General features: G+C 41.9%; 1 protein-coding gene across 10 annotated transcripts in view; it reads right to left on the bottom strand.

Annotated features, from left to right (window-relative positions):
• The window catches only part of LOC126284608 (rabphilin-3A-like), a 971,947-nt gene extending 963,081 nt beyond the window's left edge, over nt 1-8,866 (bottom strand). For 3 of the 10 annotated variants that reach the window (XM_049983658.1, XM_049983666.1, XM_049983661.1), the window contains exon 1: nt 8,071-8,778. The gene's annotated coding sequence lies outside the window, so the exon portion shown is untranslated. Of the gene's footprint in view, nt 1-8,070 lie in introns of all 10 variants that reach the window. The other 7 variants (XM_049983668.1, XM_049983660.1, XM_049983667.1 and 4 more) reach the window with 6 other exon arrangements.
• Between the last annotated feature and the right edge of the window lie 7,327 nt (nt 8,867-16,193).

The following is a 16,193-nucleotide window of genomic DNA, read 5'->3' as shown; positions in this document are numbered from 1 at the left end:
CACTGTCCCTACCGGAATGCGCCATGGCATAGTGCAAGTTTCAGGCAGCCTTTCGCCTCCACAACGGCGCATCCGGATACTATCCAATGTAACAAGAACCGCCCTTCATCCGATCAGGCGATGTGTTCCTATTGATCTACGGTGCAAGCGATGACCCAGTACCCTTTGCAATTGTAACTGACGATGTCATTGGATTAACGTAAGAACACGATAGTGGTCATCTGCTGTGGAGCCTCATGCTCAACAATGTGCGCTGAACAGTGTGTTCCGAAACACTTGTTCATGCATCAGTATTGTATTCTGTCGTCACATCCTCAACAAATTGTCGCCTGTCCTGCTTCCCAGGGCAGGGAAGCCTCTGACTGAGCCTCATGCTCAACAATTTGCGCTGAACAGTGTGCTCCGAAACACTTGTTTATCCACCAGTATTGTACTCTGTTGACAGACCCTCAACAAATTGCCACCTATCCTGCTTCACAGGGTGGGAAAGCCTCCAACTTCCACACTGTTTGTTGAGTTACGGACATCAAACACCTTGTCACTACTCTTAGATTCTTCGTACTTCCGTCACTTTCTGTAGATCCTTACGATAGTAGAATGTGAACATAGAATGTGAACAGCCATCAGCTCCGCCGTTTCCAAGATGCTGGTTCAGAGGTGTCGGTCCATAACAATAAGGCGTCTGTGAAATCCGCTTATCTCGGTGATTCCCTCATGTTCTGGGCGTATTGTCACTAAAATTGTTCCCCATTCGTCTCTGATTATCTTACATACCTGGAGATTATAATTAAAATGCAGAAGATCGCACAGGTCCAGTGTGGAATATAATTATCCTATGGCAGCGGAACTTCGTAGAAGTTCTGAAGTGTAAATGCGGAAACGATTTACACTGAGAAAAAAGTTAGTACCAGTTTTGACTAGCAGGTGAAAACCTGCACTATGTCTGCAAGAAAGAAATATTAAAAAGTTTTCTTATTAATGGATTAATGACACGACGTGGGCAGAAACGGTCAAACAAGTGAGAAAGGCATAATAGTAATTTTATTATTAACAGCTGTTGGCACAATTTTTTCAGGATGGGCGCCAGGCAGCTCGATGGGATGCTGTAGACCGCCAGACTTCCACCTGGTGGCCAGAATTGGAACTAATTTTTTCCCAGTATAAATTGGTTCCTCACTATCCTATTAGCATCGGTACCAAGTTTCGCTGGCATAAGATAATCAGTACACACACACACACACACACTGGACCTCCATGAATACCTACACTTTCATTATAGCCACTGGGTACTTCCCTTACTGCATACTCCCAACACCACCAGGTTGCATTCGGTCTAGGGTTGGAGAGTGGCCATAATGTTTCAGCTGATAAATTTACGTGTCTTACAATATGTTTTAATATTTTTGGTGTGTATCGATGATGATGAAATGTTTACGTAGATTTAAATGTCCCACTCAATCTCTGATGGCTAGGTAAGCAAATAAAAGGATACAAGTCTGGTCATAGAAATGATAGCGACCGGAGCCTATAAATTTTTTTAAAGAAATAAGGGCTTTAGTTTGGCGTATTATTTTTAATGTATCTTAAATATTCTTCGTTCGTACCCGTAGGTTAGCATCACACACTGGAAAGACAGTCACAGCCTAGCCCTTATTTTAAACGTCACTGTCTCTTGTTGACAAATGTACATACTTGGCCAGTAAGTACACGGTCAAGTAACAGTAATGAAACCTCCACCTATGTTCGACGTCAACTCGAAATAGCCACGCACAAAAGGCACGTAGCAGCACTAGCCGTGGAGGGTACACAGAGTGTGTCGGGGGACGTGGAAAACAGTGCTTTCGATGTTGCAATGAAGAAACGGAGCGATTTACCTTATGTCCACGGACCTGACCATTGGCTTTTGGCCAAGAGCGGGAGCATTTCCGATACTGCTAAGTTTGTAAACTGTTCGCATTGCCATACGTCACAAAATGGCACTATCTAAAAACCGCTCCAAGGCAACTTCGGAGCACCAAAAGTCATAGATGACAGGGGTGAACGACGGCTGCGGAAATGTGTGCGAACGAATAGACGTGAAGGATCGTCCAAGTGAGCCAAGCCGTTATCAACAGGGTATCGCCGTCCGTTGTGACCGAGCGGTTCTAGGCTCTCTAGTCCGGAACCGCGCTGCTGCTACGGTCGCAGGTTCTAATCCTGTCTCGGGCATGGATGTGTGTGAAGTACTTAGGTTAGTTAGGTTTAAGTAGTTCTAAGTCTAGGGGTGAAGAGGAGTTTGTAGCACAACTTGACAAAAAAAAGGGACCAGTCAGTAGGACATGTTCTGAGGCATCAAGGGATCAAAAATTTAGCATTGGAGGGCAGTGTGGAGGGTAAAAATCGTAGAGGGAAACCAAGAGATGAATACACTAAGCAGATTCAGAAGGATGTAGGTTGCAGTAAGGATAGAGTAGCTTGCGCAGGATAGAGTAGCATGGAGAGCTGCATCAAACCAGTCTTAGGACTGAAGACCACACCTACAACAACAACAACAAGTCTAGGGGACTGATGACCTCAGACCTTGAGTCCCATAGTGCTTAGAGCCACTTTGAACAGGGTATCCTAAACAACCGTTCAGCGAACGTTACTGGCTATGGGCCTCCGTAGCACGAGCCTGATTAGGAACCTATACCGACTGCTATTCTTTAGATTGGAGTCCACCGAGTGGTGACAGGTGGCCTTTTCAGAAGAATCACGTTTTGTGCTATATTGGGAAAATGGGCGTTTACGTATACAGCGTGAAACGTCTGAAAGTTAACGCTCCACATCAATAGTCGGAAGGATCCAGGCCGGAAGAGGGAGCGTTATGGTCTGCGGAATGTTTCGTTGCATTCCTGGATGATTCCATCTGTGTGCGAGGCACATTATGTCAACATAAGCATGCATCTGTCTTTGGGTGCCACGTCCCCCTCTATGTGCAGTTTGCTTTTCCTAAGTATGATGGCATTTACCAGCAGGATAATGCTACATTAGAGAGCTCACAGTGTACGTACGTGGTTCCAAGAGCATCAAGATGAGTTTACCTTACTCCACTGGCTTCCATACTCCCCAGATTTAAAATCTGTTGAGAATCTTTGGGACCACCTCGATCGGACTGTTCGTGTCACAGATCCTCAGCTGAGAAACATAGAGCAGGCGGGCACGGTACCTGAGTATCAGTAGCTCCATATCCCTGTCGGTATCTTTCAGAGCCTCACTGACATTCGTCCTGCACATCTCGCAGCAGTCCGCCTTGGAAAAGATGGTCATTCAGGCCTTTGACGGTGGTCACATTAACGTCAGTGGACAGAGTATAAGTCCGCTACTGTAGCCGAGTTAGCAGGGTGTCTAACTCAGATGCAGGAGTCCTGAGTTCAGTTCCAGGTACTGTCCGGATTTTGTCATGTCCTGACGAGTGTAGTGTGACGCACTCAACCTTGTTAGGCCAACTGAGGAGTGTCTTTGAACAAGAAGCAGGGAGAGCTTCGTGATGACCGCATGCCCCTCCATAACACGTCTATGTGAGATGGAAATTCGACATGTCGTGGTCCTTTGGGTCTGGTGGCTGTTTTTTATTGTGCAGAAGAGATGAAAACATGATCGATGCATCAAAATATTTAATTCCTTATAGTCTTTAAATGAGCGCTCACATTTACAAAAGAGCAAAACCTTTAGGACGATTTTGTAACTGCAGACGAGGTAAATTTTTGCCATGCAAGACGCAAGTGCTGTGGAGCAGACTGTTCATCTGGTCATTCCAAATGATGCTCTCTAGGAGCAGGCGAGGGGTGTGTGTCTTTCATGTTTTATCAAACGCAGTCAGTTACAAATTCAGCAGACATGGGAATATCACAACTGCTGAACAGCACAATCGAATCGCATGAATCAGATGACTCAAGCTTTCTGTTATATTATTTGGGAGATCAGGGTACGCCGTCGACTAGCATAAGAATAGCTAAACCAAGACCACTGTGAGGCGTGAACCTGTCGGATGATGACGGGTGGTACAGAAGGTGCCATGTGCGCTTCAGGAATTTGTACGCTGTGAGCGCATACTTTGGCCGACAAACTCAGATCATATACCAAGGAGACGTTGCAGCCATGCAACTCCGAAGTGCAGCAGTTTTGCGTCAGAACGGCTGTCTAACATTCTATTAGACGAATGATCATCATATTTCTCTCTGTATCTCAGGTCGAACATTAAGTTATTCTTACATATAAAAACGAGATATCTCCTCTTTGTCTGTCCACAGGTTTCTTAATCGGGCGTAACTGCTAACGCGATTCAGCTAAATTTCTACATAAACGTAATAAATACATGTTGGTCATAGGTAAACCTTTTTCCAAATTAAAAATTTTTTGTGAAGCTGGCTGTCGTTTATACGACACGTTACAAGGAACCTCTATCTTTTTCGGGACTTTTCAAATTCGTAAATTAATTTTTTCTATGTTTTTAATCGTTTAGCATCGAATGGAAAGAAAATTTCAAGCAGTATTTTCCACACTTCTGAAAATAAATCAAATTAATAACTCACCCATTGGAATTTTTGGAGCGATTATCATATTATACATCTCATTTCCAATCGTGAATGTCGTTTTCACTTTCTCAGTTTGTTTAATATGAAGGGCGACAAAAGAAATTCCGTTTGAGTACGTTGCTATAGCATAGATGCAACGTCGCACGATTCCGATGCGGGTATATAAACACCGACATGTACGCAAGGAGCTAGTGTGTCTTCGCCACCTACTTCCGTCAAATACGAAAACGCGAATTATGGCGTCGTTATTACCAAATGCTTCCAAACAGGCCTACGGCGCTGTTATACTTTCCTAGGCTGCAGTACGAGAAACACCGGTAGACATCCATCGGCGAATGAAATATGGCTTTGGGGCAGCATGTTTGTCGAAAACCACCACTGTGGAAGGGTGCGCCAAGGGGTGCTCTGCTTCAAGATAACACACGGCCCGGTATCACAAATGTTGTAATGCAAAAGTTTCACAAAATGAAGTGGGAGGCAGACGAGCACCCACCGTACACACCTAATCACCCCACATGAGATTATCGCGCCTTTGGTTATTTAAAAAGTGCCTTAAAGATTCGACGATTGCTCTCACACGAGGATGTGCAGCAGGTAGATACGGAAATCTTTATGCAGCAGGATACGATGTTTTACCAAACGCGTATTTTCAACCTGGGGTGCCGGTGGGATTATTGCCTCGATGCTCACTCCTATTTTGCCTGATTGGCGTACTGTTTTTCTGGACTGTATGGCCTTCGAACAGAAACTTTTTGATCGTCCCCTAACCATCTAACTCGCTATAATGAATGTCATTTTCATTTCCTCAGTTTGTTTAATATTTTATGCGAAGTAGGAAGGTAAAGAAACATGAGAGGGCATGATAGTACGTTGTTGCATTTACAGCGCATTTGAACCTGGTATCTAAGTTCAGTAACATCTTAAAGTAAATAAACTAACTGATGTTTTAATGATAAATCTACATGTAACATTCTGACTATACAAGATACAGAAATTATTATTGTGTTTATCATTCAGGAAAATCACAATTGTACCAGGAAATCAGTTTTGGTGTCCTCTGTTCTGTCCTATTGCTCATGACATATTGACTGGCGATAGCTGTACATTAACCGTGAGAAATGTGTTTTCGAGAAACTAGAATTTTTTGTGGATCTTCCAGTATCAGTGATATCGGAAACCATCAAATGTTATTCGACACCAGACACTGTACTAGTTTTTAATTCATGATGGTGTTTAATGTGGAGCAGACGTACAGTGGCCAAGTTATCGGGTGTTCATGTGTCATCGATAGTCAACTAATGTTGATATATTTTGTTTCTTTCTTACTTCTTTTTTCCATCCTTCACTAACGTCCAATATGCAGAGGATCAGAGTCGTGTGGAAAAAGTCTCTGTACGAATGAATATTCAGAATAGCTGCGCCAGTTGAATTGACGATCTTTGGCAATGGTTACTCCCATGTTCTAAAAAATGGTTAAAATGGCTCTGAGTACTATGGGACTCAACTGCTGTGGTCATCAGTCCCCTGGAACTGAAAACTACTTAAACCTAACTAACCTAAGGACATCACACACATCCATGCCCGAGGCAGGATTCGAACCTGCGACCGTAGCAGTCGCACGGTTCCGGACATACTCCCATGTCCTGCTTGAAACCTTGTAAGGTTCTACACAGCACATACTGCTGATTTACTCATACCCTTTACGACAAATCCCTCGAACTTGTTTGACAGGAAACACGTGTTATACCATTCAACACGAAGTGTAGCAGTAGAGCTCCATTAAAGGATCTCATTATACTAGATCAAACAGTACGTAAAACGATAAAAATCGACACCGTTTACTTTACGGGAATGAAACGCTGTAATATTTTATATTCAACAATATGATGAAAAGGCTACTCATCACCCAGCACAGTTGCAGAAAACCACAACAAAAAGACAGACAGACACACACACACACACCACCACCACCACCACCACCACCACCATCACAGTCTCTGGCAGCTGGAGCCAGATAATGAACTTACGTGAAATATTTGCTTCATTATACCGAGCACTAAAAGAGAGACGCTTGTGAGACCCTCAGTGCTCTTGAACTCGTAGCATTACTGTGTGAAATGCCCATGTTAACAATGTGCTGGAATGCAGCGGACACTTTTGTGAAAGATGTGAGAGAACTGCATCGCTTTGTTAGAAAGAGAGTCTTTTAAAGGTATTGCTGCAAGCCACCATTGTCGAAATTTTGATCTCAAGAATGTGAGTCCTTAATAGTAAAGAATCATTACTGGAATTTGTTCGTATTTATCTGTGGAAGTGTTGTCTGAAACGTACAAGCTTATTACTACGCAAAAGGTACGCGTTGGTGGTTATTTCAATCGGAACTTGGATTCCTTATTACGAAGTACTACAGAGTCCTATAGATCGCCTGGATTAATGAAAACTGGTTTCGTAGCACGAACCTCCAGACTCTGCCAGTTTTATTAGGAAGAGGACCATTATTCTTTTCTGAGTGGGTTCTTGATACCTATTCGAGGACCCATCATCAAATTTTCGTTAATTGGGCTCTAATGGCACATCGACGGAATCCACTTAATCTATAGAGAGAGAGAGAGAGAGAGAGAGAGGTTTCTTTATAAGAGGTTTAAGTTTTCAAGGGGAAGTTTCTGTTTCATCATTGACGAGCCAACTACATTCTCCAGTAAGATATATAACTACCGGCTTCTTCAAAGTATAGTAGCCATTCAGCATACTACTCACAAGGAGAAAATGATATTATGCAAACTCTAAGCACTCAGACTTTTCGAATATTTTTTACGTTTCTTCGTGCAAATTGAGTAAGATACTGTAAGTATATTGGTGTAGCCAAAGAATGTTTGCTAAGACAAAACAGTATTCAAAATAAGAAATTGGTATAAGTTTTGGGAAAGAATTGCTTAGGTTGTACGTTTGCAATAAAATTTTGTATGGAAATATAACATGGACAATGTGAATACCAGAGAAGAAATGGATGTTAAAAGTTAGAAGGAATGGCAAGGAAAACAAGTCAATGAATCACCTTTGCCATAAGAGATAGAATGACGAGTTCTAATAAAATATGTATGAATCCTAAACTTGTCACAAGAAAGAGGAATCTAGGAGAAAAACGGTAGTTGCACAGAAAAATTTCGACTTAAGAAGTATAGAATTGAGGATTTTGGGTGCAGCAGTTAGGTTTTGATAAAAGTAATGACACTGCATAAAGTAGCAACAGATGGAGGATGGTCACAAACTATCAATAAAATGAGAACAAAGAATAGTCTCGTGTGGTAGAATAACTTGTGAATACCAGGGCATTTAGCCTGTTTCATTCTCATCCTTGTATGCAAAAAAAAAAAAAAAAAAAAGTATGTGTCACAGTTATATGCAGTGACCTGATACTGAAATGGACAACATTCTTTTTCTGACGAAATATAAATGCAGACTGTTTCATATATTCTGTGACATACATGTAAATCTATAATGAGGAAATACTTACCTTTCAAAGTTAAGTTTTCACAGTCCCAGATTGAGCATCGACATATTTACAAATTTCGGCAAGTCAGTGATGTGACTGTTGCCGACGTGTCATTACATTAAAGTGTAAGCTTGGCTGAAACACTTCACTAAATACCTATCGTTCGTCACAAATACTAGGAGATAAATGTTAATAATAATTTCCAGAGTCTCACTTCACTGACATCCCGAAATTTTGATTAAGTTTAGTATGGTAATATAATAATAAATTTTGAATAGTCACCTGAAGATGAGCTGACGCACGAAACGCTAAGGGACGCGTAACAAAAAAACCCAGTAACTAAATTCCACGTAGGATATATTTATATTTGTATTTGGCCTAATAACAACAGAATGAAATCTAAGTTTTCATTGTGGATTCGCGGATTTTCCCTCGCAAACACCTAATTAGTGTAACTATTTACCTTTAATTAAAGTTTGCTTTCTCCTTTCGAGACTTAGTTCATTTCGTACAGTTCACCGTTTACCATACCGAATAGGCATGCGCAATCGCATTCTCCCTATTCTACTGCCGCGGAAACCGGAGTCGGAAAATTTGGCAACTGCCCGCTAGTGCAAGCACCGCCTAGTGCAGCAGTCGGATGCGGCCCGCCGTGCGGGAGCAAAGAAGGTAAGCGCGCAGATGCGCCAGCCGCAGCTGCCTGTTGCTGGCAGCGACCTCGGCACAACTGCGGACGGACACACCGCCTGCCGGCAGCCTGTTGCGCTACCCCGCCGCGCAGCTCGCCGGCCCCCCACCCCTCGCCATTCACAACTACGTCACAGCAAACAGCCGGCTCGGCTGCTACACCGAACAGTCGATAATGCCCCCTCCCCGCCGTGCCTAAACTCTGTGTGCTCACTCCAGCGCACTGGGACGAGAACAGCCAGAAGTGCTTTCTACTCATTGCACTCTGCCTGCCCGCTGCCATCTCCAGCTTGTTAGCTTCAGAACCGAATCGCTCTAAAAAGTCCCCATTTACAGCGTGAACACAGAAGTACCGAATTAGCATGCGTTTCAATCCATACGGAGAAGTGATTCCCAGGTGAAAAGCAGGCCTTTGCAATACCGACAATTTGACAGATTCGTCATTTTGTTTTGGAATCTGTCACTTTCAGGGAAAAATTTGTGACGCCATGTGTGACCAGGGAATCTTAGACGTATTTCTGTATCATAAAAATCTAATAACTCCTTCAGAACTACATAAAAATTTTCCACATCCCGTAGTTCGTGGGTGGTAGTAGTAGGGTGCTGTGTTCAGCACTACTTTCCATCAATTAATTATGCAAAATAATTAATTGGTCAATGAATAACCTCCACATCTGATGACTTCAAAGGCTTTCCCCAGACGTCATGTGCCCCTTCCACCTCCCTACAATGCGACGCGACTTGGACTAACTGCAGCTCCACCCCTGCCATACACTCCTCAGTTTAAGGAATCCGAAACGAAGATGTTTTTAAGTAAATAAGCCCCGAATTTCTCATGTGGAATGTAGATTCCCCCCCTTTATATGAGTTATTTTCGATGACAGAAGAATTCACATGACACTCGTTTTCATGTCGATGAAGTACCATTACTTGTGAAAATCCTGTACAACACTATGACATAGGCTGTATTTCCTCTAAGTATTCTCCCATCAGGTAAAGAAATTATTCTTATCAGCTTAATTTCTGGCACATCCTGCATCACTGGAGTAGAATACTGAACTCAGTTCTGGCCCCTGACAGAGTGCTAAGAGCAAGTTCTACCTCTGTAACTGGACGCCTCTTCACTTTCTAACTCACTTAAACAAATTTCCTGACACATACAAAGTCTCTCAAGGTAACAGCACAGAGGATACTACGTATCACTTTATAAATTCAGTAATATAGCTGATGCCGTTACGATTGCCTTCTCTCCCTGTCATGACCACAACTAACGTCAATGGAACATGAAAACTACGTAGTTGTAGCAGGAGGTAGCACGTAGAATATTGTAATAAGATCTAAAACCAATAAAACGGCAAGCTCATAGTGCAGAAACGATCCTTCAGCATAAATTGTGTAATCCTGGACTTAAACAATAGGCAGAGTAAAGTCGTAGTAGGTCTGATGACTGGCCATAGGAACTTCAGGAATCGTTTGCACACAATGGGAACAGAGATGCCCCTACAGTAAACTGTGTGTTGTGGGGGCTGAAACAGCATCACATTTAATCTTTCAGTACGAAGCACTTGAGGCCATAACACACATAACATTTGTGTCATTAATTCATGAAGCGATTATGTCTAACATATCTGTATTAATGGGGCTCCTACTATACTTAAAGAAAGCTGGCTAGCGTTGCTAGGGTGACAAGGAGAGGAATCATATAATAAGCTTTGTTTCCGTGCAAGCAGTTCGGGGCAAATACCGTTGTCGTTTTGTCTTCCTGCTAAACCAAATAAAAAGGAAAATGAATGGCCTGAAGTCTGAAGACGTGCTTGTGGACAGCCACGATGACAGGTTATCGTGGCTCCATAATTTGCCACTTCGTTAACAGACCGTCCGTTCCCGCTTGTCTTGTCTGTGGACACAATGGCTTCGTTGTCATACAGAACTCCATATGCTCATCCGGATGACTGTGTTGTACACTAGCAAAGCTTGGTTACTTGAAATGTTCTTTTTGATCTTTGGGGCTGCCGTGCGAAATCCCATTCTTGGACACTGCCAAATGTCAGGCATTCCCAACACGGCACGCGAGGAATAAACTAAGCGACGTGTTTCTTCGCACATTAATCAGAAATGTTTATCCGTAGACCCGGACTAATATTCAGTACTGCCACCCATAACTATATCAGTCTAATAGGTCGTCAATCTCATTTTAGCCCACAAGAAAAAGTTAAAACTGTCACAGTTTATAAAGAACATTTCAGGTAACCGAAGCTTTGCTAGTGTACAACACAGTTGAATTATGTATGCTAACGAAACCACCGTGTCCACAGACAGGGCAAGCAGGAAAGGACGGTCTGTGAACGAAGTGCAAGATTACGGAGCCGTGATGATGTCTCATGGTGGTCTCCATATGCACGTCTTCTGACTTCAGGCCATACAGAAGACGATGTCCTGACTAGCTGACTCATCATCGCTCAGCCCAAACCGCTAAGGATAGAAACTTGGAATTGGGGGAGAGTGTTGATCTTAGACTGTATGCATCGTTTAAGAAGCGATTTTTCGATTTCTACCACTAAGGAGGTAAAATGGAGGATAAAAGACTAAGTTGTAAATGTTTCGCAATTAAGGCAGTTTTGAAACTAGATATACATAAATTGGTATATACGTGTTTCAGTGTTTTTGGAAATTTTAACTCCTAAGGGGGCGAAATAGTGGGCGAAAGATTTTATTTGGAAATAAATCATTATTAGGGAACTATCAAAGTATTTTTAAAGCTACAGTTATGAAACTTGGTATTTGACTTCCCGGTTACTGAGATAGGAGTAGATTGATTCACTGACTCATCATAGCCAGCCCAAAATCGTTAGGGATAGGAACTAGCTGTATGGAGAGGGTGTAGATTTTTTTATACTGTAGGCATCTTTAGAGCATGGATTGCTGTAAATTACACTCCGAAGGGAATGAAATAGGGGATGAAGGGCTCTTTTAGAGTATGTCGCTATTAACACAATTTTGAAACTGCGAAAACTGGTATTTGGTTTCTCTGTCATAAACAAAAAAGTACGTGTTTCAACACTTTTGGAAATTCAAACACTAAGGTGTGAAAATGGTGTGCGAAAAATTTTTGAAACTAAATTATTAAAGAACTACTAAGGAATTTTTAAAGTTACATATAACAAAATTGCCATTTGACCTGTCAGTTAGAAACAGAAGGTACGTGTTTGTGTTTTTGGACGTTTATCCAGCAAAGGGGATGAAAAGTTTATTATGAGAGCATTTTCAAAGGTAATTTTTAAATTTTTGTTTTTGGCTTCTCTGTTAGCAATAAAGAAAAATAAGTGTTTCGCTGTTTTTGGAAATTAAAGTCCAAATGGGGTAAAATAAGGGATGGAGATTTTTAAGACAATATTTCCTTACATTAAAAAAAATTAAAGCTAAATATGTAAAAATTGGTACGTTGCCTATTGCTTAAATGCAAGGAACTATTTCTTGGGCGATGAAAGTTTCTATGGACATATCATCACAAGAACGCAAAAAGCATGAGTACCAAAACCTTGGACCTACCACAATAAGTTTTGATCGGCAGTAGATACTGGAAACACCATGCTCCTATGCCCTTAATTAGCGAGAGAAATCCACATGTTGAAATTGGTGAACAAAATAAAATGTTGAGTAAAGAAAACCAAAAACATCTGTGCAGACAATACAGTCTATGCGAGTGAAGGAAAGAGCGCTAAGCTGCTTGAAGCCAGCGACATTCAGAACTCCAACATCTCACGATTAGACTGAAAACGAACAATGGAAACCGTCATTACTTCGTCTCCTATAGGTTTCTGCCAACTCTTACCAATAATCAGCTCCACAAACAATACAGTATAACTGTATAAAGCCAAAGACAAACTGTGCTAACCCCTGGCGACACAGCCACCAACCACACAGTTGTGCATCACGGGTTACCGCAGCTCCGACCCGCTAACGACACATCCTCTGGACCTTCATCTACATAACATTATACTCTGCAAGCCATCTGCGGTGTGTTGCGGAGGGAACTTCTGGTACCACTAACTGATTACCCCTTTCCTGTTACACTCGCCGAGGTCAATGCCAGAAATGTACGTGGGACGAAGAAAGCAGGTGCTGATTGGTGTGACAATTATAGAACTATCAGTTTAATAAATCACGGTTGCAAAATACTAACACGAATACTTTACAGAAGAATGGGGGAAGATCAGAAAATACAAGGAGAGAAAGGCTGTTTACAATTTGCAAAAAAACCAGATGGCATTTATAAGAGTCGAAGGGAATGAAAGGGAAGCATTGGTTGAGAAGGGAGTGGGACATGGTTGTAGACTATCCCTGATGTTATTCAATCTATATATTCAGCAAGCAGTAAAGGATAAAGGAGAAACATTTGGAATAGGAATTAAAATCCAGGGATAAGAAATAAAAACTTTGAGGTTTGCCAGTGACGTTGTAATTCTGTCAGAGACAGCAAAGGACTTGGAAGAGCAGCTGAACGCAATGAACAGCATCTTGAAATGAAGATATAAGATGAACATCAACAAAATCAAAACGGGGGTAATGGAATATAGCCGAATTAAATCAGGTGATGCTGAGGGAATTAGATTAGGAAATGAGGCACTTAAAGTAGTAGATGAGTTTTGCCATTTGGGAATCAAAATACTGATGATGGTCGAAGTAGAAAGGATGTAAAATGTAGGCTGGGAATGGTAAGAAAACTGTTTCTGAAGAAGACAAATTTCTTAACATCGAGTATAGATTTAAGTGTCACGAAGTCCTTTCTGAAAGTAATGCTGCGGAATGTAGCCATGTATGGATGTGAAAACTGAACAATAAACAGTTTAGACAAGAAGAGAATAAAAGCTTTTGAGATGTGGTGCTACAGAAGAATACTGAAGATTGGATGGGTAGATCACGTAACAAATTAAGAGCTACTAAATAGAATTTAAGGAGAAGGGAAATTCGTGATACAACCTGATTAGAAGAAGGGATCGGTCGGTAGGACACAATCTGAGGCATGAAGGGTGCACCAATTTAGTATTGGAGGGAAGAGCGGAGGGTAAAAATCGTAGAGGGAGACAAAGAGATGAATACACTAAACAGATTCAGAAGGATGTAGGTTGCAGTAGTCACTCGGAGATGAAGAGGTTTGCCGCTCTTCGTTGGATCTTCTCTATCCCTTCTGTCAATCCCACCTGGTAAGGATGCCATACCGATAAACAGTACTCATTCCAGCAGTATTTCATCAATAGTGTAATCGTACAGGTAGATTTCTTTTCATATGTATGTGCAATACATTTATTTATGTTCAGGGTCAACTATCGATCATCTATCCTTTGCAGTTCGTTCGTAAATCGATACTCTCTTCTGGCAGTGCTAATTTGTTATAGACAACCGCTTCATCTGTGAACAACCTAAAAGAGCTTCCAACCCTTTTGAATAGATTATCTATATACGTTGTAAACAGTAAGGTTCTATCACGCTTCGTTGAGGTACTCCGAAAATTACCTTTACATGTTCGATTTTGTTCTGTCACGGGTGACGTGTTGAGATTTATGAGCCAGGAACTCTAGAATCCAGTCGCAAATCTGGTCACATGCTCGACAAGCTCGCCTTTTTTTCACTACCGGCAGTGCGGGACAGTGTCAGATGCCTTCCTTATGTCATAAACGTGAGGGACGTTGTCTCTAGCGCTATAGATCTCATTGAGGAACAGAGTGAGTTGAGTCTCGTAAGATCAATGTACATTGATTTTTAGACAGGAGATTTTCGTTCTCCAAAAAGTCATAATTTATGAGCATAAGACAAGATCCATGATTCTACAACAGACTGACGTCGACTATATAGGCCTTGAAAACGGGAATTACCTGTGCCTTTTTTCCAGTGACTAGGTACTCTTTGTTGTTCCAGCGATCTGAAAAGATCTGCTGTTAGAAGGGGAGCAAATTCATTCGCATAACCTTTGTAAAGTCTTATGGGTACCAAATCTGATCCTGATGCCTTTCCACTACTAAGCGATTGCAGATTTTTATTCCGAGATAGGTTATCTGCAATTCCGATGTTCGTACGACCGCTAAAAGGAGGTAACGTGTTATGTTCTCCGCGGTAGAACAATTTAGGAAGATTGAATTCAGTATTTCATCCTTCTCTCTGCTATCCTCCCTCACGATGCCAAAATGGGCTTTGAGTGAACGAACAGATGATTGCGAGCAGCTTACTGATTTTACGTAAGACCCAAACCTCGTGGGGCATTTCCTCAGATGTTGTTGACAAAATTTTACTTGCAAAGTAAACTGAACGATTCTCTCATTGCTCTTCTCACATTTGTTTAGGCTTCACTTAGATTTAATTTGTCACTTTTTTGCTTCTCTTGAATTCGTGATGAAGCTCTCTTCGATCGGGAACAGTTTTCTAACACAGCTATGGAACCGCGGTGGGCCTTTCCCATACTTTGAGGCCTTGATCATACTTTTCTAGGTCATATTAAACGATGCTCTTGAATTTTTTCCATTTGTGCTCCACATGTTCGTCCTCTCACTGAATATGAGATATCGACTATTCAAATACTCGGCATTTTGTACTTGCCACTCTTGTAAAACAAAACTATCGTCCTACCTTTCAAAACATTCCTTATGATCAATAAGGATTCGGCAAGTTTAGATCTGCTTTTTTCCAGAACGTTTAAGACTTTACAGTGACGAATCGGTTTTCTAACTATCTGTTCGAACTTATTTTCGTCGAAGACATCCAGAATAATGTCACACTAATACCTGTCTCCGCAACAGTTTTGATAGCTTGTGTCTCCAAATCTATACCTGATATGTAGAGATTTCCCTCTTCCTCCCCCCCCCCCATCCCCCCTCCAATCAGGAAACTTCCACCCGAAGCGCAATACCGTTAGAGCCCCCTACTCACGAGACCTCTAAGAACATACGATTAGTAATCAAAACATCCTTGATCCCGCGTTCTGACCCCGCTACGTTTTAGATTTTGAATAAAAACCATGAGCAGTGGTGGTAGAAGACTTCCGGCTTAAGAAGTCATCCTAATTCAGCCTACTAACTCGTCAAAAACGACGGAGGAGCGAGCAGAGGTTCGGAGCACTCTCTTGCCCTTTGTGTGGGAAACTTACCTTAATGGCGGAAGAACCAGCAACGGTAAAGGCATGAGGGTGCAGTAGGCATTGCAAATCGCTGTATGAAAGACACTTTATCTGCATTCACAGGACATGTGGCCTGTAATTGAAAAAGTATCATGATGATATCTCCAGTGGCAAATGATTCCGGAACAGTCCTCCATTCGGATCTTCACAAGGGGAGTGCCAAGGGAGAGGTGGAGAAGAGAAAAAGATTCGACAACGGAAGGATAACGAGTCGGGTGGTGCAATGTCTGAAGCTTGGCGGTTAGACCGTCAGTAGAAAGCAGCGCGAGTTTCTGCTACTAATAAGGCG

This window comes from Schistocerca gregaria, chromosome 8 (assembly GCF_023897955.1).
Source record: "Schistocerca gregaria isolate iqSchGreg1 chromosome 8, iqSchGreg1.2, whole genome shotgun sequence".
Taxonomy (NCBI): domain Eukaryota; kingdom Metazoa; phylum Arthropoda; class Insecta; order Orthoptera; family Acrididae; genus Schistocerca; species Schistocerca gregaria.
This window is presented reverse-complemented; position numbering and strand designations above follow the sequence as displayed.